Here is a 23377-nt window from a genome sequence, read left to right on the forward strand (position 1 = left end):
ATGTGGCTCTTTTTTTTCCTTCATTTTTTCAATGAGGATTATCATAGGAAAGTTCTGAGACTTTTGCCTAGGGGAAAAAAGCAAAAAGATTTTTGTGGCATGAGAGAGAACAATTCAGTTCCTAAATGGGTGTGTTATACACTTCCCGAATCCAGTGACCTCTAGAGAAAATTCTGTCTATGTCAACACTGAGGCTCCAGAGATGATTTTTTTTTTCATTAGTCTGTCTTTAAAGCTTCACTCTTTGGGGAGACTATTTGTCCTGATTTGTATGTAATCTCAGAAGCCATGGATAAGCCCATGGGAACCTGTCAGTATTGATGTCATTTTGGTTTTTTTTTCCCTTAATGAAGTCAAAGATTTACTTATACATATTCAAGTCAAGCAAAATACTTTTGTGCTTATCTTCATTAGGGACTTCCCAGGTAGCTGGGTGGGAAAAAAATCTGCCTGGCAATGCAGGAGATGAAGGAACCTATTGGGTTGGATTCCTGTGTTGGGAAAATCCTCTGGAGGAGGAGATGGCACCCAACTCCAGTATTCGTGCCTGAAGAATCCCGTGGACAGAGGAGCCTGGAGGGCTATAGTCCATAGGGTCACACTGAGCATGCCCACGTGCACACCTTGATTAGAATGACAACTTATCCCATAAGCCCACTAGCTACAAAAGCAACCTAAAATTTAGATTCCCTTTAATTTGCTGTGTTAAACTAATTTGGGTTTGTCCACACTGATTTTTTGGGCAAGATTAAACCAACTCTGTCCTCATTTGTACTTCGGTCTTCATAGTCTGCTGTGCTCATTTTCCTGGTCACACTTGCCTAGATGGTCTAGCCATTTAGGAACATGAGTCTAAAGTCTGGTGACTGATTCCTTTCTTCTATGTGATACTACCCTTCCATCAGCACTCAGTTACAGGAAGACCATGTACATTATTTGACAAAGACAAAGTAAGCTAGGAAGGTATTACGTGCACACATTTTTATTTGTTTTTATTTATTTGTATTCCAAGAAATATCCTGGCTGCTGCTTTCGGCAGCTGGCGGGACCCTGACAGAGCCAGCAGAGTCCTTTGAAGTATAGGGCCCGTGATTCTGCTTTGGAAGTTGAAGAAGTGAGGGCAAATGGACTAGATCCTTGCCTTTCAGGGTTATGAGTCCCTGATTCTGAGTCACATATTGGGGAAAGCTGACAGGTTAAAGAAATCAACATACTTTTAAAGGGCCAGACATCCTTTCCCTCTTATATCTGGGATAAATGTCCCTCGGTCTCAAGCTCAAAGAAATGCTTCACCTTAACTTAAAATCACACAACTGGTGGGTGATAGAAGTGCACTTCACTCTGTACTCCAAGATCCAGGATACAAAATTTCTGTCTTTTAAAAAAAAAATTTTTATTAGAGCATAGTTGATTTACAACATTGTGTTAGCTTCTGCGGTCAGCAAAGTGAATCAGTTATACACATACATATATATATCCACTCTTGTTTAGATTCTTTTCCCATATAGGATCATTACAGAGTCTTGAACAGAGTTCCCTGTTCTATCCAGTAGGTACTTATTAGTTATCTATTTTATACATAGCAGTCTGTATACATCAACCCCAGTCTTCCAATTTATTCTCCCCCCTTCCCCCTTGGTAACTGTAAATTTGTTTTCTACATTTGTGACTCTATTTCCCCTTTGTAAATAAGTTCATTTGTACCTTTTTTTTAATAAGATTCCACATAAAATAACAAAAGTAATACCATGATATTTATCTTCATCTGACTCACTTTATTCGGTATGACAATCTCCAGGTCCATCCATGTTGCTGCAAATAGAATTTCTGTCTTTTTTTTTTTTTAAAGTAAGAAGACTAGAAACTGTTGAGAGCTATTCTTGAGTTTTATCCAGATGTCATTCTGTTGTGTGAATTGTTCAGTATACTTCCTTTATCCCCTAACCCCACCACACATTGTAATTTTATCTTCACAGAGGGCACAGCAGTATCAGTGAGACAAAGTTCATCTTATTTTTGCCAGCCTTAATAAGAGACAAATAAAGGGCAGTAAAGGTGAATCCAGCAAACTTGATCTTTAAAAAACCTAAACTTTAACTTCAATAGTGAATTTTTAAAACTGACTCATTTTGGGAAGCTTTTGAAATGTTGCACTTACTTGAAGATCATAGGAAATTGAATTAAGGGGCTCTTTGACCCTCTGTTAACTGGGACATAGATCAGGGCTCACTGGCTGCTGACTTGTGTTGGCAAAGTAATTTGAGCAATTCATCTACAACCTGCCTTCTGATCTGTAACATCGAGGTAAGAACTCATGATTGCTTTAGTTTCATTGATTGGGAGCTCAAGAGATTGTAGGAACTAGAATGTAGTGATAGTGCAGACACAGTTCAATACACAGTCCACAGGATTGTTAAAAAGGAATCCTCCAAAAGTGCAAACCTAATCAATACCCCAATACCCATTCCCCACCTTAACACCCTTTGGTAACTTCCTTTTCCCATAACAACACCAAATGTCTCATTCTGATATGTAAGCTGACCATTATCTAGTCCATCTTCAAACCATTGCTTACCCTTCCTACCACACAGACCAGCATTTGCCTCCTTAAATGCTGTTTCTTTGCACATACAGACTTTCCATATGGAACTTCTTCCTCCTACCGTCTCCACTTGCAAGGTCAGCAATTCCAGGAAGCCTCCTCCCTGTCTGCCTGAGACATGTTAGGGATTTCTCCCACCATTATAGCACCTTCCACCAGGGCACTCATCGCGCTATACCGTGATCAGCGGTTTTCTTATGCACACCACGGTTATTTCAAGAGCTCTTTGAGAGCAGAGCTTATCTCCTGCTCAAATTTATATTCCCATATCTACCTTGGCATGCAGTAAAACAGTAAATGAAAACCCAGTATTTGTGCTTTAAGAAGAAATTGGGACAAAATATGCCACTAGACTTACTTGTCACTATCTCACAATTTCTTAATCTCAGTTTTGAAGGCTGAGTAACCTATATGCCATGCAGAAACACATATACATTTACTTCAGGCATATTTTGTGATTCTTGAAATTTGTAAGCCAGCATTTGTGGTTCAGTTTAGGTACAAACTGAATTCCCAAGGGCTGAGCTGTGACAAGGATGAAGGTGAATGATAAAGAAGGGCAGAGGAATACAGACTCTAATGGTAGTATGTAAAATTCAAAAGGTTTCAGCTGGTGAACTGACTGGGGAAGCCTGATATCCAAGTCCAGGGAACCAGTTCAATGCCAGGACCAACATGTTAGTGAATCATAAAAGCAAACACAATGCTTATTGAGAAAATGCCAAGACAGAAACTTTCCAGGGAGAGAGAAACTTATAAAACTGTATACATTTTCAAAAAGTGGTAGGTGGTTGGGGCATATTTCTCACATCCAGAAAACCGTTTATTTATTTTCCTTGAAAATCACTTCCCTCCTCAGGTTTTACTTTTGACTCTCAGCACACTATTGTCTCTTAGTCACCTCGGAATATAAAACTTGCAGACTTTGGAGCTTTTTGTACTCTTTTATCTCCAATCATTAATTATAATAAAAAGCATAATTGTAAGAATTAGGTTTGTTTATTAAGCTATTGCCTTTGAGTATAAAGGCTATGAAAAACATATTTGAGATGCCATAACTTCATCAAGGAACTTCATCTAAAAATTCATGAGCACTTCTCTAAGAATTCTACTAAAGCAGGAACTTAATTCAAACAAAAGGTAACCAGGGAAACTTCAACATATAATTCATGGTAGTGTGGGTATGTGTGTGTGTGTTGTATACACACACTCACATACTACAGTACTAATACTATAGAAACAGGAGTAAAACGTCGTAGAGATATGAGAGAAATGGTAGTGTGTAAATGTTACCCGTTTTTGAAAAAGATGAAAGAATATGACTAAAAACTGGGAATAACATGATTGCCTGTTAAATATATGTATGTATCTATCACTGGAAAATAAACATCTTGTTGTTTAGTTACTAATCGTGTCTGACTCTTTGCCTCCCCATCGACTGGAGCCTGCCAGGATCCTCTGTCCATGGGATTTTCCAGGCAGTAATACTGGAGCGGGTTGCCATTTCCTCCTCCAGGAGCTCTTTCTGACCCAGGGATTAAACCCGTGTCTCTTCTGTCTCCTGCACTGGCAGGCGGATTCTTTACCACTGAGTCACCTAGGAAGCCCACAGCCTGATTTGAGTCACTCATGTACCATGAAAACGATCTTTTTTCTTCAGGACCAGCAATCACAGTAGGCTTAGGTTATCCTAGAATGCACATCTTTGGACTGGTAAAATTCAATGCCCATCTTTAACTCATCAGACACCTTGTTCACATTTGTAAGATGTGTGGAATAATAATTATTGGTTGCTGTAGAATGAAGACAATTTATTATTAAATACCTTGTGTAGTTCATTGCACTCAATAAGTGTTATTATTATTTTATTGTTGTTACTTTTGTTGCTATTATTGTTTTTATCTAGCATTAACCTCCAAGGTTAGCTTGAAAATACAATCTAATTTTCTATTAATAACCCATTACAGAGCAGTCATGTAAGAATTTATTTAAACCTGTTTAGGAATGATAATTCCTGTTTCACTTCTTAAAGTAATGAGTTCCATAAACTTTATTGCCTGCTGTGTAACATGGCATTGCCTTTAAATTGTTTTAACTTAGCTTAAAAAGCTTTAAAAAGAAAGAGTATTTAAAAAGAAACAGTATTTCGTTCGTAAGTCTGTTTTGATCTGACTCACACCCTGAAATTTGTATAGATGCCAGTCACAGCCTTTCACACTCATGATTATTCTAGACCCAATAATTTATTTTATTGTTTTTAAATTTGATATTAAACCTAGTACTAACTTTATAAGTCAAACGAAGGAAAAATGTCATTCAAGGATAGAAACTTCTCTTTGGGCTTATCACTTATAGTCTGTGCTACCCTCGCCCTTAGCTTGGAGTTCTGAAGGTCCAGATGATTTTGATCAGAATCCAGTGGAAGGCATTGGAGAAATAATGCCTAACATGGACCCAAACATTAATATGTTTTTAAAGATTGTTTTTATGTGCACCATTTTTTAAAGTCTTTATTGAATTTGTTACAGTATTGCTTCTGTTTCATGTGTTGGTTTTTTGACAGTGAAGCATGTGGGATCTTAGCTTCCTGACCAGGGTTTGAACCTGCACTTCCTGCATTGGAAGGCAAAGTCTTAACCACTGAACCACCAGGGAATTCACCATACATGAAGAAGGACCCTCCATAAGGATCCTCTCTCTCAAACTGAAGGAAATTTTCCTAGAATCTTTTTTTTCTGTATGTACCTTTTTATTTTAACCTTATCATTGTCCCAAAGATTAGAACAGTAAGATCAGTAATATGTATTTTCTGAGTACATTTTAGGGATTAGCATTGGTGCTAGCATTTTGTGAGAGACACAAAAGAGACGTGAGGTATGATTTATATCTTTGTAGACCAGTAATCTAAGGGTAACTAGATGGACATATAAAAAAATAGAATACAAGACAGTGTAGGTTACCTGTGTTATGCAAATCAGACAAAAATAAGCATAAGGAAGATACTGGTGTACTTTACTAGTATACTCAAAATCCTTGGCAAGGGAAGATATCAAACAGGAGAAAAATGTGTATAATTGTATATTATTTTATCAAATATATTTGCATATGGAGCTTCTCTGATGGCTTAGCAGGTAAAGAATCCACCTGCAATGTAGGAGACGCAGGAGACGCGAGTTTGATCCCTGGGTCAGGATGATCCCCTGGAAGAGGTAAATGGCAACCCACTCCAGTTTTCTTGCCTGAAAAATTCCATGGATAGAGGATCCTGGCAACCTACAGTCCAAAGGGTTACAAAGATACTATTTTTAAATTTTTTATGTACTCAAATAGTTTAAAAATCCAATAGCTATCAACGCTTTGCAGCTTAAAAAGCAATTTCCTGCTCCACCCACTCTCAGCATCAATCCCAGATGCAATTCATGTCCAATTCTTAGAGTTCTTTTTCTAATATGAGCCAAAATATTTCAAAACAGTATTTAAATGTCTCTCATCTCTATTTGTTTCCATTTTAGATGGGTTCAATCAACTTCCTCCATTGTAAAAGGGGGTTTTGCTTTCTTACAACTCTTGAAACACATACTTTCTCACATAGACATGTGCACTTTATTCATGCATATACACCACAATCTTCTCACATTGGCCCATGAGGTTATGCTACAATTTTTAGTTACAAATAATCATTTAGGAACTTCTCTGGTGCTCCAGTGATTAACACTCCACCTTTCAATGCAAGGCATGCAGGTTTGATCTCCGGTCAGCAAACTAAGGTCTCACCTGCTGTGCAGTGCAGCAAAAAAAAATTCTTTAAAAAATTAAAATTAAAAAGTAATTATTTAACTTTTTATGACTGAGATAAATAATTTTGAATTTAACTTTCCTCCATTAACTTTCGCAGCTTCCCCAATGGCTCAGACAATAAAGAGCCTGCCTTCAATGAAAGACACCCAGGTTCAATCCCTGGGTCAGGAAGATGCCCTGGAGAAGGAAATGGCAACCCACTCCAGTATTCTTGCCTGGAGAATCCCATGGACAGAGGAATCGGGCGGGCTACAGTCCATGGGGTCGCAAAGAGTCAGATGCAGCGAGACTGAGCAACTAATACATTCACCTTCCCTGTGAGTTTAGGTGCATGTTACATTTCCTTTAGCGTCTTTCTCTTTTCTTTGTGATTGATAATTGAATCAACCCCTGATTCCCTCCCCTCCTCTCTCTCCCTCCTCTTCTCCTCCTCTTCTCTCTCCTCCCCAATCCCCCTCCCTCCCTCTCCCTTTTCATTTTCTAAGAACCTAATAGTCATTTATAAATAAATATCCTTTTAGTAGTGTAAATACTGGGTCGGCCAAAATGTCCATTTGGCTTTTTCCATAAGATGTTATAGAAAACCCAAACAGACTCTTTGGTCAACCCAGTATCTTCTCAGAATTTCAGCTACTAAGCTGATCTGTCAGTTTTCATTTATTGGAGATGCCCCTCTGCCTGCTCCAGGCTTACTCTACATCAACTGTCCTCAGACTTCCTTCGCCCTCACTAGGGAAGGCATTCCTTTTATTTCTTTTCTGTTTCTTGGATGTCATACCTTGAGTATTCTTGTTTGTTTCTTCATTTTACTCAAGCATTTTCTTTAGCAGCCTTCTTAGAATATATACTTGGGAAGTAATTATTTGAGTACTTGTACATCTAAAATTATCTTTATTTCTGTTTCATTCTTATTCATTGCTTATCTAGAGAGAATCTTGGGTTGGAAATTCTATTTCCTCAAAATGTTCAAAGCATTAATGCTTCTATTTTCTAATGTGGATGTTGACAAATATGATTTTTGATCTTTTATATGTGACTTTATTTCTATCCAGAAATTTAAAAAATCCTCTCCATAAGATTTTTGGAACCTGATGACAGTATTCTTGGATGTGTTTCCTTTATTTTTTCAGTCATTATCCTGAGTACATATTGAGTCCATGAATCAAGAACTTTTACATCACATTTCTTCATATTTACTGATTTATTTTATGTTTCTTCCTCTGCTTTCTCTCTTCTCTCTGCTACTTCTATTAGTAGGTATTGGAGATTTAAACTGACTTAGCATTTCTCCTGTTTTCATACACCTATTCTATTTTACTTCTCTTTTGCACTTTCTGGAATATTTCTTCCCCTTTAGTCTATAGCTCTGAATCGAATTCTTATATCTGCTCTCATCTTTAATTTGTAAGACTTTTTGTTCTGGGAATCATCCTTTTCTAGCTCATTTCCTTCTTATCTCAAGAAATCAATAAGTTGAATCTTGTACCTATGAAGATTGCAAATTTTTTCAAGTTTCCTTCTGATCCTTGAATTGCTTTTCTCACCTTCAATTTCCCTTTTTAACATTTTTTTTGTTGTTTTTTGATCTTTGTCTTTTATATGAAAAGTATTCCTCAAGTACCTGGTGCTTCTTAGCAGATGGTTAACATTTAAAAAGTGAGTGAGCTCACTGGATTCTATATGCCTTACAGGAACTTCTTAGTTGGTGTGGGTTTGTCTGGCTGGGAGAAGTGAAGGACCCATTCTTATTTGCATGTGATATCTCAGTTCATTTTCTCATAAACAAATCACTAATCTAGCTTTCTAAAGCTCTTATCAAGAAACTCATGGGTTCAACATATGCTATGGATGATCTCCTACTAGAGACTGACTTTCAGCCAAGTAAGGAAAGGAGACTGACCGTGTGAGGAACAGGATCACCATATGTAGAGACTTTCAATAAACATCTGGGTCTGGTGGTCAGGTGTCCAAATTGTTTCTGATTCACAACTTCTTTGAGTAAGTTTCTAATCTTCTGTCTGGAAGAGAAGGATCAGTTTCCATTCACTGCTGGGTGAAGAAGGAGATCTGGAGCTGAGGGACATGGAATAGTGTTGCCAGAAAAAGTACAGTCTACCAGGTTAAAAATGACAATAAGATAAACGATTTTTTTCTATATATGACCGGAATTAAATTATTGTTGGTTTTTTTAACTGACATTCAAATTTAACTGAAAAGGGTGGCAAAGGATGAGATGGGTAGATAGCATCACTGACTCAATGGACATGACTCTGAGCAAACTCTAGAAGACAGTAAAGGACTGGAAACCCTGGCGGACTGCACTCCATGGCATCACAAAGAGTTGTACATGACTTTGCAACTGAACAACAACAACAACAAAAAATTTATCTTTATTTTTATTTGGGAATCCTTGCAGCCCTGCTCTGAAATAGCTATTGACTTTAACTACTATTGTTGATTTTAAGTTAATCGCGGGCATTCTGCTTTCCAAGGTGCCTGGCTCAAGTCACTAGTTTTTGAAGGTTTCTGGGATTCTGTGTTAAAAGTGACACTGCTTCTGGATTATTCTTGCCCTGTACCACCAGCATAATTTTCTATTTTCTTTTCCATACTGAGGCAGCTAACATTTCCCAGCTCGTTTTCACATTCTAAAATGCTCTTATTATTTCCTTTCATTCTCTCTATACTTGGGAGTTTATATTAAACAAACTCACACACACACAAAACTTTTTACTTCCATTTTGGTTTCATATGTTCCTTCATTCGCTGTGTTTAATCAGGATTATGTGATAATATTTCTAAATGTTTGAATAAGAAGATTCCATCATGGCTGCCTGGTTAAACAGAAGAACTGAATGATTCATCTTCCCTTTCTTTCTAAATCCTACTAAATGATGCCAAAAGAATTTAAAAACCTAACAGTTGTGGGAGAACATGTTTCAGGTCATTTTTTGGAAGATGGAACATATTAACTGACTGTCTAGAATGTTGGGCGCTTCAGCTCGGTACCCGGACGTGGGGAGACTGGTACGGAACAGGAGGTTTTTCCACTCTGCCAGACCACTCATCCTTAGGAAGCACCAGGAGCCTCAGCAATTGGGGTGATAGGCTGGGCTGACAACATGCTTGCTAGTCTATGGTCTCAGTATAAGAAATCCTTAGAATGGTCCCGAGGTGCTAGGTTTCTGGGTAAATATCCTCCTATCCCCACCCAGATGCAGGGCCAATCATTCTCCAGAGAAATAGAAACAGAAAGAACCTCTTGTTTATATCAACACAGAAGATAGCAGGAGCAACCTAAGAGGCCCAAAATAGAGAGACTAAATGAAAAATAAACACAGAGAAGACCTCACTGTCCTTTCCCTGTCTTGCTTTCAGAATTCTTCCAGATGTATACACATTCTCCCTGCATATAAAAGATTAGGAGATTCTCTGGAGATAGAATAATAGCTCAGAGCAAAAATCTCCCTCCAAACTCTGATATTGAAGGATCCCCTAATGAAGAGGATAACTTATGACTTTATTGTTTGTAAGTGCTACTCAGAACCAAAAAGAAATTCTTGAGTTCCATACAGAATTCCAACCAGCTTTTTATGCCCTTACCCTTCAACATGAACAAACATGAATAGTCAGACTTAAGATTTTTGAAATACCACTGATATGAAAGAAAAAGCAAACAGGAAATGGAGATTTGGGAAAGAAAAGCAATACGTAGAGCACAAAATATCCTTTAAAACATTACGATTAATACTTTTTTAGAACAAACAGGACACTGAATTCATCAAAATATTAAAAGAACAGAATGCTACAAAGTGAAATAATCAAACAAAAAATAGTTATATATTAAATACACTGGTGACTGAATATTAAATTAAATTAAATTGGCAACTGAAAAACAATAACACTAAATATAACTATAGCAAACTAATAACCAAAAGTTTGGTAGATAAAATTAAGGAAATCTCCCAGAAAGTAAACAAACTAAAATAGGAGAAAGAAAGATACTAAAATTGAGGGTAAACTAAAGATAGGTGGACTTTCTAGGAGACTCAGTGGTAAAGAACATGCTTGTCAATGCAGGAGACATGGGTTCAATCCCTGGGCCAGGAAGACCCCCTAAAGAAGGAAATGGCAAACCACTCCAATATTCTTGCTTGGAAAATCCCATGGACAGAGGAGCCTGGTGGGCTACAGTCCACAGAGTCTCAAAAGTGTTGCACACAACTGAGCTACTAAATAGCAACAATAACAAGGAAAGGTATAGCAAGACCACCATCCAACTTGGAATGCAAGCAGAGTGGAGAAAGCTACCAAAGAAATAATATGAAAACTCTCTCAGAACTGACAGATCCTTGCGAGTGTCCAAAATGTTAACTGTCTCTCTCTCTGACACATACCCATGCACACACAAACATATGAATGTTATTCTGAGATTTCAGAACAATTGGGGCAAAAATGAAGTTTAATGAAAAAATAAAAGATTGACCACACCAAAGATAAAGGACATTGGTGGATTTTTTCATGAACAGTCTGGGATTCTGGAAGATAGTAATTCTCAGGGAAAATTATTTCCAAACCAGAATGCTATATCCAGCCTATATATTTACTCATGTTTAGAGAAATGATTCACAAATTTTAATGCATACGCAAATCCCCAGGGATTTCTTAAACTGAAGATTGTTGCAGGTGGGGTCTGAGCTTCTGCGTTTCTACCAGACTTTCAGGAGATGCTGCTGCTGTAGGTCATTGACCCCCACTTTAAGTAGCAAGGTTTTAGACGATGGCTGAAAAATCTAAGGGATAAAACCAAAAATGGATAAGTCCAAAATACCATACACAGGTGAGTAAACATAAGAACCAAGACTTTCCTGGTGGCCCATTTGTTGAGAGTTCTCCTTCCAAAGCAGGGGATGCAGTTTCAATCCCAGGTCGGGGAACAAAAATCCCACATGCCACGGGGCAACTAAGCCTGCACACTGCAACAAGGGAAGCCTGCACACTGCAACGAAGATCCCGTGCAGCCAAAACAACAACAAAACAACCACAAAATACACAACACACGAGAAACCAGTGAATGGAAAACCCAAGACAACAGTATGCAAAAAGCCTGGAGAACAAGTTCGGACTGTAGCAGCTAGATAGAGATGTATGAAGTGGTTTTTCATAGGAAAACATGAAGAAATGGATATTTTCACATATTTGGGGAGGAAATTATTTTTTAACTGTTAGAGATAATTGGAGGGTTTGGAAAAATAAAATAACCTTAGATACATAGAAAGTAAACAAACTTAAAAGACAAGGCAATTATTAATTCTAGGAGGAAAGAAACAGTGGTACAATAAATAAAACATGCTCATGCTTGGCTCAGTGCTGAATAATATTTACAAGGTCATTATTTCAGCCACAATTTGTGCTAGTTAGTGGAAGCTTAGTAGGGATTGCAAAATAGGTGTTGCTGATAACTAGCAAGGGCAAGTAAATGGATTCTATCTAAAATTAAAGAAACATCAGTGTAAGCATATTTGTTGAAATATAAAGGGTAGCAATCAAAAGAAATGGCTAATCACTTTGAAAGGGCTTCCCTGGTGGCTCAGTGGTAAAGAATGCACCTGCCAAAGCAGGAGATGCAGGTTCGATCCCTCAATTGGGAAGATCCCCTGGAGAAGGAAACGGCAACCTGATCCAGTATTCTTGCCTGGGAAATCCCATGGACAGAGGAGCCTGGCAGGCTAAAGTCCACAGGGTCACAAGTGTCAGACATGACTGAGTGACTAAACAATGACAGCAAAGTACTTTGAAAGAGGTTGATTCTGGAGAGAAGGACTAGGGATTGGAAAGGAATAAGAGAAATAACTGCAAATGTTTTGCACCTGGTGGCCCAGACGGTTAAGCATCTTCCTGCAATGCAGGAGACCCGGGTTCGATTGCTGGGTCAGGAAGATCCCCTGGAGAAGGAAATGGCAACCCACTCCAGTACTCTTGCCTGAAAAATTCCATGAATGGAGGAGTCTGGCAGGCTACATTTCATGGGGTCACAAAGAGTCGGACATGACTGAGCAACTTTACTTTCTTTCTTTTCTTTAATGCTGTATGATTTTAAGCTTCCTATGTATATTACTTTGAAAAAAATGAGTGTGTGGGTGTACACTTGTATAGCTCTATTGTGGCTGTAGAAAAAATGACAACATCTTGTTTTTTATTCTGCTGGAATTTTGGAATATTTTCATTCTGCTGGAATGTGACACTATGGCTAATTCTATCATTTATTATTCCAAGGTGCCTGGTGGCTTGGGAAACTTGGTACCCAGTCATTGCTGAATCTGATAAGTTTGCTCCTCCTGTTCCATTCATCTCTGCCAGCAGACAGATTCCAGGCCCCACAGGCCTGGGCAGAGAGATCAAACCAGAGATGGAAACTCAGTCTCACCTGTATCTTTCCTGCTATTTTTCAGAACCACAAAAGTAGGCAAAAGAATTTTTCTGCACACATTAGAAAACATATATTTAGAAAAATATATGTTAAGTTTGGAGCAAAAGAGACTCTTCACTTTTGTCAGAGAATTGAACCTCTTTTCAGAAATGCTCTCAGATTTCTTAGCCATATCATTCCATACCATGAAGTGCCCAGCCAGTCTCAATTTTACACACTGCATAATAAAAAATGCAGTGAAGTGAATAATCCCGAACACCCCCTAACCTTCAAATAATCATGTATACCTTCCTTTGGAATTCACCTATTTTTCCAGAGGATTTCCTTTTCTAATTATATTTCAATTGGGTTAGTATTTGTTTCAATATCTTGATTCTATGTCTCCCTTGTCACTCATGTAGCTAATAGCACTGGGATGGGCATAGTTCACACATCTCTTGAAAGTGAGAAAGAGGGAAAACTAGCCTTAGCTTAATAATTTGTAATAGATAATTTACACATCTGCACATGAATATTCATTCAGGACATCTTCTGTCCCTGCAATGGAGAGAATTCTAATTAAGATGAGACTTCAGCTGAAACAATAGCTCCAACCTTTAAGGATTCTCTGTATTAACCAATGGCACCCCCACTCCAGTACTCTTGCCTGGAAAATCCCATGGACGGAGGAGCCTGGTAGGCTGCAGTCCATGGGGTCGCTGAGAGTTGGACACAACTCAGTGACTTCACTTTCACTCTTCACTTTCATGCACTGGAGAAGGAAATGGCAACCCACTCCAGTGTTCTTGCCTGGAGAATCCCAGGGACGGGAGAGCCTGGTGGGCTGCCATCTATGGGGTCGCACAGAGTCGGACACGACTGAAGCGACTTAGCAGCAGCAGCAGTATTAACCAAATGCCCAAAGATTTGTTGTCCCTTGAATTTATTCACCTGTTTTTCATTCATTCAGCTGTTCCTTTATTTCTTTGTGCATTCTGCATTTATTCTTTCATGGGAGCACTACTGTATCCTAGGACCTGTGTTAGGTACAAGAAAGATGAGGAGTAACTAGTTCATATATAATTGTTCCCTTTACGGCACTTACAAGCTAGTCTACTGCAGTGAACCTGAGATTTTTTTTTTTAACCCATTATGCCACTTCATTTCTTTAGTGGTTTAAGAACATTTTGGTAAGAGAAAGGCATTCTCAAAATGGAATACCAAATGACAAGCCACAAAACTCTAACAGAAAGCAAGAGAAAAAGTCTGGCTTACAGATAAACTTTTGAATTAAAACACTGCATGATTTAATATACACAGGATTTAAGTATTTCTATTCATTTCCATTAGAAAGACAAAGAAGTAGCGCTTTCTGGTATAGTGCAATCCTGTTTCGAAAGCGTATAATGTTCTGAATATGTGAAAAAACAGTAATAATACACAAAATATAATTGCATGAATTATGTTCCTCACTACTGTATGAGGTCATTTTTAGACTCAGATAAGAGTTTTATAAGTGTTAGTTTTAAGATAATGAAAATTATAGAATGGTACATTCAAAGTCTGAGTCAAGGAAACTCTCTAAGTGGTTTGGAATCCTCTGAAAAGGTACTAATGTACTAACTAGGAGTAAAATCACTTTCTTTAAAAATGAGAAACATTTAATATAGCAATCCAGCTCCTTCACCCTTAAAGATGATATTCAGCATAGCCTGTGATTCTTCTAGTGAGCTTATTATAAAATAAAGATGTCTGGTTTCTATCTTTGTAGGCGCTAACCATGCATTCTAGGAGAGTCTACGGTAAACAGTCTTGGACTACACTTTAAGAATCACTGGGGATGGAACTGTCCCATCCAGAACAAGGTCACAGACGGCCTGGCAATAGATCTCAAGGACAGGCTTAGGGCCACTTGGCACCATTAGCACACCTACCTGCCACGGCTGCCATTGTTTCTGCTGCCCAGCTAGCCAGGACAGGTGTTGTCCTGGGGCACTGGCTTGAGCTCCTGTGGGTGCCCCAGGAGTGTACACTGGTTTTACATGGGCCCGCTATGTTACAGAGGCAGCAGTTAGACCCATAATCATGGTGGCTGCCAGCGCTGGGATAGCTGCTGCATTAAAGCAAACCAGCCAGCTACGGCTGCAAGACGGCACTACCTTGTTTAAAAAATACTTATTTCTTTGGCTGCACTGAGTCCTAGCTGCAGCACGTAGGATCTTCGTGGCATCATGCAGATCTTGTGTTGCAGTGAACAGATTCCCTCTAGTTGTGTCGCATGGCTCCAGAGCTCGCGGGATTCAGTGATTGTGGCACACAGGCTTAGTTGCTCCACGGCATGTGGGATCTTAGTTCCCGGGCCAGGGATTGAACCCATGTCCCCTGTATTGTTAGATGGATTCTAAACCACTGGACCACCAGGGAAGTCCCTGATACTGCAGTTTGAGACCACATCCGGTGGAGCTCTCTGCACATAACTGCAGAACGAATACCAGAAACATCAATTGGAGTAGAGGCTCTCAGGCTTTAGCAGGAATCAGAGTCCCCTGAAGGACAAGCTGAAATCAGATTTCTCGCCCACATGCCCCTTGTTTTTGACTCATGAGGTCCAAGGGTGGAGTCTGAGAACTTATATTCCTAACAGGTTCCCCCATGATCACTAACACTGATCCAGGAAGCCCACACTGAGACTCTCCAAGCTTGTGTGGCCAGGAAGCTGTGCACTTACAGAAAGTACATGTCAAGGTGTGTCTATCCTACATTATTCTATAAAAAAGACCCACCTGAGTGCAAATGACAGCAGAACCTACAAATGCCATTTAAGAAAGAAAATGAAAATTACCATCTACCTGTCAATATGGCACTGATTTCCACAGCAAAGCTCACATAGCTTGCATTTGCTTTTTTTTCCCCCCCACCACAGGTTGAGAACTATGTTATCACCATTTTCAGTAAAACCAATCGATGCAGGTCTATTTTCTAAAACCTCAACTCAGAGTGTGGAATCCCACTTGGAATTAAACTCTAATGGAAGTTTCATTAGGTATGTGTTCTTACTGACCTGTTTCTTCTACTTTTTAATTTTAAAAAAGTAATAAACCTTAACCTTGACTCATTTTCAACAGCTAAATAATTTTATTTCCTAATGATAAAAAAGTAATAAAGGCTTATTTAAAAATAGAATATGAAGTTACTAAAAAGCTTTATATTCACTCAAATATTTTACAAATTTGAGGGAAGTTTTCCCACATGTAGTATTATATCATAAGTATTTTCTCATAGCAGGCTTCCCTGGTAGCTCAGACTAAAGAAACCACCTGCAATGCAGAAGACCTGGATTCGATCCCTTGGTTGGGAAGATCCCCTGGAGAAGGGAAGGGCTACCCATTCCAGTATCCTTGCCTGGAGAATCCATGGACAGGAGAGCCTGGCAGTCCATAGGGTCACAAAGAGTCGGACACAGCTGAGCAACTTTCACTTTCTCACAGTATTAAAATATACTTTGGAGAAAGAAAAAGATTCTACCCAAAGGACAAAATGAAACAGGAACTGTAATGACCCAAAAAATAGTTGTATGTGTAAATAGAAGACAAGATAAAGTTGTAGATGGAAATTAGCTTTTATTGTTTAATCAAGCACTACAACCCCAAATGTAGAGATGGGAACACAAAGTACAATTTCCAAAAGGAAAGTTCCCCTGAGCTCTCAGAGAGATGCAAACAATTACATTTTATATACCTACAATTCCCAGGGGAATTAATAAATGTATCTTCTGCTCCAAGTCTAACTTGAGTTGCTGTGTTAATTTATAAATACTGCATATCTTTCTATCCTCAAGTTGTCTTTTCAAACTTGCTCCTTTCTACCTAACAAAACAGTGTTTTAATGCCAAACCCTACCTTTACAACCAAAAATCAAGCCATTATTTGGATTAGCCAAATAAAATATTTCTCTATCATTAACCTGGTGGCTCAGATGGTAAAGCGTCTGTCTACAATGCGGGAGACCTGGGTTCGATCCCTGTGTTGGGAAGATCCCCTGGAGAAGGAAATGGCAATCCACTCTAGGACTATGGCCTGGAAAATCCCATGGATGGATGAGCCTGGTGGGCTGCAGTCCATAGGATCGCAAAGAGTCGGACACGACTGAGCAACTTCAATTCAATTCAATTATCATTAACCAAGATAGCCTTGCCTTCCCTGGTGGCTCAGAGGGTAAAGCATATGCCTGTGATGTGGGAGACCTGGGTTCAATCCCTGGGTTGGGGAGATCCCCTGGAGAAGGAAATGGCAACCCACTCCTTCTCCCCTGGAGAAGGAAATGGCAACCCACTCCAGTATTCTTGCCTGGAAAATCCCATGGACAGAGGAGCCTGGTGGGCTACAGTCCATGGGGTCGCAAAGAGTCGGACACGACTGAGCAACTTCACTTTCATTTTCAAGATAGCCTTTGTTAGTGGTTTCCCACTTTGGTTGCACAGCAGAAACACAGGGAGCTTAAAAACAACAATAACACTAAAGCCAGAGAGACTTCCCTGGTGGTTCAGTGGCTAAAGACTCTGTAGTCCCAATTCAGGGGGCCCAGGTTCCATCCCTGGTCAGAGAAATAGATCCCACATGTTGCAACCAAGGATCCAGCATGCTGCAATGAGGATTGAAGATCTGTATGCTGAACTAAGACCTGACACAGCCAAATAACTAAATAAATATTTGAAAAAAAGAAAGGCTAAAGCCAGATTCAGTTTGGTTGTACCACTTGCTTTGTGAGATCTCAGTTCCCTGACAGGGATCAATCCAGGCCCCCAGCAGTGGAAGCACAGAGTCCTAACCAGGGGACCACCAGGGAAGTCCCAGAGATTCTGCTTTATGTATGGGGGGCAGGGGTGGGAGGTTGGTAAACTAGCAGAATAGGCATTACTTGGGAACTGCTAAAAATAGTAAACCTTAAGTTGCATCCTGGACCCAGTAAATCAGAAATTCTGGGACTTCTGTGCTTTAACAATCCTCCAGGTGACTCGGGTGCCTGCTGAAGTTGAAGGATATCCTAGGCCACTGTATCCTTTGCATATGCAGAAAGGGGTAAAGTGTTTGTTCAACATCATGAATAATGAACGTAGACATACCTTGGCAATACTGCAGGCTGGATTCCAAACCACCACAATAAAGCAAATACCACGCAAAAAAGGGATCACACCAATTTGTTGGTTTCCCAGTGCATATAAAAGTTGTGTTTACACTATATGGTAGTCTGCTAGTGGACAATATCATAATCTAAAAAAAAAAATGTATACTTCTTAATTAAAAAAACATTTCATTGCTAAAAAATCCTAACCATCATCTAAGTGTTCAGTGAGTCATAATCTTTTCTTTTTAAACTATCACTTCCAGTTTGTTTAGATCTTACTAAATGTCTCTCAGCAGTGTTTTAGTTTCCGGTATATATGTCTCTCACATCTTCTGTCATATTGACCCCAAGGAATGTGCTTAGTCGCTCAGTCACGTCTGACTCTTCGTGACCTTTCCTTCTCCAGGAGATGTATCTCCTGCGTTGTAGCCCGCCAGGCTCCTCTGTCCACAGGGATTCTCCCGGCAAAACCACTGGAGTGAGTTGCCATGCCCTCCCTCAAAGGATCTTCCCAACCTAGGGATTGAACCCAGGTCTCCTGCACTGTAGGCAGATTCTTTAATGTCTGAGCCACCAGAGTATTTCATATTTTGGCAGTTTTTTTTTTTAATTTCCCATTTTTCATTGCTAGTTTACAGAAATACCATCGAATGTTGTGTATTCATCGTATGTCTTACAAGCTTGTTAAACTCACATAAGAGTATTAAAAGCTTTTTTCTGTATTCCATTGTCATTTTGTTGTTGTTGTTTAGTTCTTAATTTGCCAGGGTCCAGCCTCAGCAGAGTCCAGGGATATCCTCAGGATGGACGACGTCGGCGAATGAAGAAAGATAGATAAAGAAATAAAGAAAGAGGCACGGGGTGACCAAGCTTCTTCAAGCGAGGCCCCTTTACTTTATTCTTCTCGGGGCTTTTATACCCTGAGTTATACATACAGCAAGGTGAAAAATGCAGAGTCAACTCAACATTCCATCAGTAATAACTTTCATCGATATCAGGTTCCTTTCTGCAAAAGTCTTATTTTCTGTACATCATCTTCTATTCCGGAGGCCTGTTGATATTCCATGACCTCCTTTTGATAAAGGTTGGTCAGCCAGAACACCAGAACAATGATTTTTCCTTAAAGTGTTTCTTCTTAAATTCTTAGCCTGCCTCACCCTTAAAGTACAGAGTTACATTCTTATGGAGCAAAGATTTAGCAGGTTACAGCAAAGAAAGAACTTATTAACTCAAAGTCTAATGCTGCTAATGCTAAGGCTATTACTTGCTTCTTCTACATCCTGACTATATGCACTCCCAGGAACACAATGGATGAGGGATGTGAGAACTTGGCAGCAAGCATTGCATAGGCTCAACAATGTTGCAAGAGTCTGGATAAAGCTGCCATGTAAGCTAGAATGCTAACAGAGGGTTTGAAACACTCCTTTCATGCCCAGGAGATTTATCAACTAGAGCCCTAAGTTAACTCTTTTGGTCAGAGACAGCCCCTTGCTAATGTCAGAAGAGCTGGTGAAAGACATAAAATAGTAAGACAGACAGATTCTGGTTTGGGGGTAGATGCTTGAGCAGGTCCAGGGGGTCCATTGAGTCCTGAGGCCTTGCTCATCAGGACTCTTCTGCATGACCTTGTCATGGGTTGGATGGCCCAGGGATTCCCTCGAGTCCTGCATGACCTTGTCATGGGTGGGATCTCCCATGCTGGCTCCCAGCACTAAGTTGTATCCAACTCGTTTGCAACCCCATGGACAGTATGTAGCCCACCAGGCTCCCCTGTCCATGGGATTCCCAGGCAAGAATACAGGAGTGGGTTGCCATTTCCTTCTCTGGGATATCTCCCTGACCCAGGGATCAAATCTGTGTCTCCTGCATTGGAGGGCAGATTCTTCACCAATGAGCTATCAGGGAAGCCCTCTTATTCCATTATATGTTCTAAATAGATGATCATGTAGTCTGCAAAATAAGACAAGTTTACATAATCTTTTTGCTAGTAGAAGGTTTGAAAAATTGCAGGATTTATCAAAATGTGTCACAGAGACAAGAAGTGAGCAAATGCTGTTGGGAAAATGGCAGCAATAGATTTCCTGGACAAAGGGTTTCCACAAACCTTTAATTTGTAAAACACACAATTTAATGTAATGGATTAAATCAAAGGGCAATAAAATGAGGTATACCTGTAAGCACAAGCAGTGAAGAGCACTCACTTTGCACCAGGCACTGTACTAATTGTTTTACATGATTTTACATTGATCATTTCAACAACCCACTGAGGAAATACTATTATTATGCCTGTTATTTTAATGAGAAAACAGACACAGAGGTAGTCATTTGCCCAAGTACACACAACAGCTAAGTGATAGATTTGGGATTCAAATTCGAGAAGTCTAATTCTAAAATCTCAAGCTCTGAGCCAAATGATAACATCATAAAGATTCTAATATGTGCCTCTCTATTCTGCCCTCTGTTTTGGCTGTAGCTACCTAACCATCCAAATGTTATTAAATGCAGTTTAGCAATATAATGGGCTTCCCTGATGGTTTAGATGGTAAAGAACCTGCCTCCTAATGCAGAAGACGTGGGTTTGATCCCTGGAGATCAATCCAGGAAGATCCCCTGGAGAAGGGAATGGCTACCCACCCCAGTATTCTTGCCTGGAGAATTCCATGGACAGAGGAGCCTGGTGGGTTACAGTCCATGGAATCACGGAGAGTCTAACATGACTGAGTGATTAACACTTTCACTTAACAATATCACACTTCATAAGTAATAGTCTTTGCTAGCAAATTTCAGAGGTCTTCCCAGCTAGGGCCTCTTTGCCATGTTGAGTGTCTCTGTCAGTGTAACAGGGAATTTAAGGTTCATTTGCAAGAAAAACAATCACAGGGTCAAATTCAATGATCTACTAATACCATATGGACCACGCTCACCTTTGGCAGAATCAAAAACACAATTTCTGGAACTCAAAACCCTTAGCCCTGTCTCCTAACGTTAAGTGGACTTGCCTTAGTTTCTGGACTTGAACTTAGATCTTGACTTATAAACTGAAAAATGATGCCCTAAATAGCTACTCGGGGATCTGGATAATACTACTTTTTAAGCAATGAGTAATGTCACTTATGGGAAAGTGTCTTATAGATGGTAAATCTCTATACAGCTAGAAGGCATTGCTATTAAGAACATGTACCTCCAGGGAGAAACTTAAGCCATTAGGAACAAAGAGTTTGGCTTGTTTAAAAAAAGACAGATTTTGCATCAAGTCATGTCAATTGATGAGATGGATTCTTTCCATCTCTTCCCTGGCAAGATGTAAGATACTGGGCAAATCACCCTTATCTTTAAGTCTCAGTTCAAGTTCTGTGCTGATGTCAACATGTTATAACTAGACTTGACAAGTCTCTTTTCTTTCCTGTATTTCAGAACCACATACAGCAGTAAAACATTTTTTGCACTTGTATCTGATATTTCTTCCCAAGGAAAATCCCTAAGTGGGCTTTCCTTTCTTAACATGATTTCCTCCTTTGTTATGACCTAAGATCCCACTCTTCCTCCCACTGACCCAAGAGGCCCATCCTCCCTTGTCTTCTGTGCCTCGTTAGTTGCTCTGACCCCAACTAGCGTATATCCTGCTGTGTTCTTGATGACTCTGACCTGGATCACCTGAATCTTTCAACGAGCGAGTGGTTTTCTTACTCCTGGGATACTTTGTGTTTGATCCATGGGATTGCTTTTCAACAATTCGTTTGAAAACAAATCCTTAAAGATAAAGTAAAATAATCAGTTGGGGTATGGTAAAACCAAAGCGCCAATCCTTTGGCCACCTTATGCAAAGAGCTGATTCACTGGAAAAGACCCTGATGCTGAGAAAGTTTGAGGGCAGGAAGAGAAAGGGGTGACAGAGGATGAGATGGTTGGATGGCATCACGGACTCAACAGACATGAGTTTGAGCAAACTCCAAGAGATAGTGAAGGACAGGGAAGCCTGGCATGCTGCAGTCCATGGGGTTGCAAAGAGTCAGACATGATTTAATGACTGAACAACAACAAAATGGTTAAGTCCAGAAGTTAAAGGACTTAATGCAAGAATTGGGAAAAAAATCCAGAGGTAGATTGATGCAATGATATTTAGATCTAGTTTTCTCCTCTTCTGCTTTTGGGTGTAAGTTTGTGTACCTGATGCACAGTGAGGCCAAATAAAATGAAATGTCAAAATTTGGAGCAGGGAAAGATTTATTACAGGGAGGGACATGAGAGAATAGTATATAACTAGTGGAATTTTGAGGATTCTACATCTTGACCTGGATTTTATGGGTCCTGACTCTTTGGAAATAAGTCAAATCACAATTGCAGGAAAAATAAATCTCTTCTAACAGCCTTGCTTCTAATTTAGACTTTACCAAGTACTTTGGCCACCTCATGCAAAGAGTTGACTCATTGGAAAAGACTCTGATGCTGGGAGGGATTGAGGGCAGGAGAAGAAGGGGACGACAGAGGATGAGATGGCTGGATGGCATCACCGACTTGATGGACGTGAGTGTGAGTGAACTCCGGGAGTTGGTGACGGACAGGGAGGCCTGGCGTGCTGCGATTCATGGGGTCGCAACGAGTCGGACACAACTGAGCGACTGAGCTGAACTGATGTATTAAACAAATGACTTTAACAAGTTGGTTGGTGTTTCCTGTCTAAACTGTATGGTTGCCAAGCAAGGTCTATACATCCTGTTATAATTGTTGCTCAGATGAGACCATGTGTGCAAAAATATTTAGGAAACTTAAAATACTCTAAAACACTAAGAGTGGCGATATTTATTTGACTGTAGCATGTCTCTCTCACTAGGTGATGAATCTCATTAAGGGCAATAAGAGGTCTGTGCCCAGTTCCAGCAGTGTGTGTTTGGGGTGGGGAGTTTCCTGCACCTCCAATCACTTCTCAGACACTGGGGTGGGGGGATATCCCACCTGGAGACAGTGTCAGACCCCACAGGTGAAGGGCTCTGTTTACAAGATTGCTCCTCTCTCATTTCAGGTGGCAGTGGTTACCCCAGATTATCACCTGAGTGTCACACAATGACTATAGATCAGAGGTTCCAATGATCCTCTCCCTGAGTTTGATTAATTTGCTAGAGCAACTCATAGAACTAACAGAAACCTTTCACTTATATCACTGGTTTATTATAAAAGACTGTAACTCAGGAACAGCCAAGATAGCAGAGATGAAGAGGAAAGGAATGAGGAAAGTGTCGTGGGGCCTCCACACCCTCTCCGAATGGGCCACTCTCCCCCAGTCTCCAAATGTTTACCAACCCACAGGGCCTCTTGGTTTTTATGGAGGCTTCACAATATGGGCACGATTGACTAAATCATTGTTATTAGCAATCAACTCACCTTACAGCCCCTCTCCCTTCCTAGAGATGGGGCAGAGGTGTGACTGTAAGTTATAACCCTTTGAT

The 23377-nt window shown here is 39.8% G+C and overlaps 1 long non-coding RNA gene across 1 annotated transcript; it reads right to left on the reverse strand.

The window, feature by feature from the left end:
- Window positions 1–1226: 1226 nt before the first annotated feature.
- On the reverse strand, window positions 1227–19053 carry LOC120874828. Its single transcript, XR_005723733.1, has 3 exons — window positions 18917–19053; window positions 4878–4883; window positions 1227–1239 (listed from the first exon to the last, which is right to left on the reverse strand). It is a non-coding gene; the product is annotated as an uncharacterized LOC120874828 (long non-coding RNA).
- Between the last annotated feature and the right edge of the window lie 4324 nt (window positions 19054–23377).

Source organism: Oryx dammah, unplaced genomic scaffold (genome assembly GCF_014754425.2).
Source record: "Oryx dammah isolate SB20612 unplaced genomic scaffold, SCBI_Odam_1.1 HiC_scaffold_15, whole genome shotgun sequence".
Lineage (NCBI taxonomy): Eukaryota > Metazoa > Chordata > Mammalia > Artiodactyla > Bovidae > Oryx > Oryx dammah.